The following is a 2,016-nucleotide window of genomic DNA, read 5'->3' on the forward strand; positions in this document are numbered from 1 at the left end:
CCCCCCGAATTGTGGAGTCAGAAACAGAAGAGAGCAATGAAATTAAAATACTATTTTTTACATTAAAAAAAAGTAGATATTATACAAATACACCATTGTGTTGGCTAAAGTTTAACACTGTCTTCTAGCAACAAGATAAAATAAGCAGACAGTGGTTGTCAATGTGTATCTTTGCAGTTGTGTTTAATTAAAGTATTTTTAGCCATCAGGTTTTATCCTGCATCTGTCTGTGGGTTGTTTGGGTTCTCCCTGCAGAGAAGAGTTAGTTGCTTGAATGATTTAGCCGTGCCTCCCTGCCCCTGGAAAACACCAACTTGTAATCCTGGGCTCTGGTTTCCTTCTCTGAACAGGAAATTGTACATCTGGGTGGACCTCTTATTAAACACTTTGGTGCAGACCCTGGAAAAGGCTCCCTGGGGCTGCCTCCCTTTTTCTTCTATTTCTAGCTTCAATACAGAGCTGAGCTGAGGAGCATATCTGCTGCACCCAGCAGCACCGGGGCAGAGAGCCCTGAGTGGCTGTCCCACTGCACTGGTCTAGCTGTCCCTCCATGCCAGCACAGCAATATGTCACAGTAGGGTGTCACAGGGATGTATTCCATCAGGCCTTGCAGCAGCAGCAACGCCCAGGTATGGCAGTGCCCAAATCAAACACCCCCACCATGGCAATATTGCCCCTTTCAGACCCACACTTGCCTGGGTGCAAGGTGAGGAGTGCTGAAGACCCCTGGCTGCAGTGCAAACCCTCCTCCCCACCATCCTTCCTCTTCCACACAGCTGCCAGCTTGAAGTCTGGAGTACAGGAATAAGGAGATTTTTAAATCCTTTGAAGTGCAATATATGGTGACAGAAATAGTCTTGACATAGGTGGAAGACGAGAAGAAAAGTTAATTACTATAATGAAATTATTAATACCATTGAAACTGTTCTTGATGATAATTCCTAATTTATTTTCTCATTAAGATTCCTTTTAAGGAGAAACAAAACCCTCCATTTCTTGTTATATTGCTTCATGACTAATGGGTTATCAAATTCTGCCACAGTGAGGAAGTAGAGTATCATAAATCCACAGTGATGCAAGCAACAGCTCCTGCTTTCTGATGGAGTTAAAGCCTTGTCAGTAAAAGCTGAAATTCTGAACCTTTTCTTGCAGCAACCATTTTTTTGTTTTAATTAGAGAAAGAAAAGAAAAGAAAATTGTTTGCTTTATTGTATCGTAAACCTTACGTTTTACTGTATTTCTCTTTCCTTAGTGTTTTTTTTATGAATAAAGGCAAACTACCTGGAAACAGGACACTCATGTGTTGGTTCTCCTTTTGGGCTGCAGTGCTTGACTTCAGAAGAACTTCCCTAACCTTCTGCTGGTGTATCAGGATTATGACTTAAAACAACTTTATTTTAGAAGGTACAGATTAACTGTTAGGCAGGTGCCTTTTCACTGAAATGGCTTATGAGGAGTGCAAAACTTTGATGTCAGTGGACCAGAAGCATCATTAATATCTATGGAGCATTTATTTGTGTAAGTCATTCACCAGGCAGGCTCACAAACGTGACTGCATTACTGTGTGATGTTTTTTACAGTCAGACCTTTGGGTGAGTATTTTCTACAACAGTCACCTAAGGAGGTGAACATGACCCAGAAGAAGCTCTCCCCACACAGAACTTCTTGTAAAGAATTCTCTGAGGTATCGAGAGAACCTGAAAGTTCCTGCCTTGGGCCAAGTGCAAAGGGGATGGAACAGTGTTGGGGACTAGGTACGTACAGGATTGTTGCTTTTGCTTTCTAATGTTTGTGTGCGTGCTTCAGAGAGAATGAAAATCATCTGTCATGTTAAGAGTCTGGAAGGCTGCAATGTGCTTGCACAGAGCTGTTTTGCCTTTTGTTAAAAAGGAGAGGCTACAAATGCCTATCTGGCAAGAAGGGTGAATAGTTAAGATAAAACAATTGCTTCAAATATTTCAAGCAGCCTCTTCTCTTAATTTGGAAACTGGGTCCTACTAACGCCATCAGATTTAC

The sequence above is a fragment of the Merops nubicus genome, unplaced genomic scaffold (assembly GCF_000691845.1).
Source record: "Merops nubicus isolate BGI_N331 unplaced genomic scaffold, ASM69184v1 scaffold1484, whole genome shotgun sequence".
Classification (NCBI taxonomy): domain Eukaryota; kingdom Metazoa; phylum Chordata; class Aves; order Coraciiformes; family Meropidae; genus Merops; species Merops nubicus.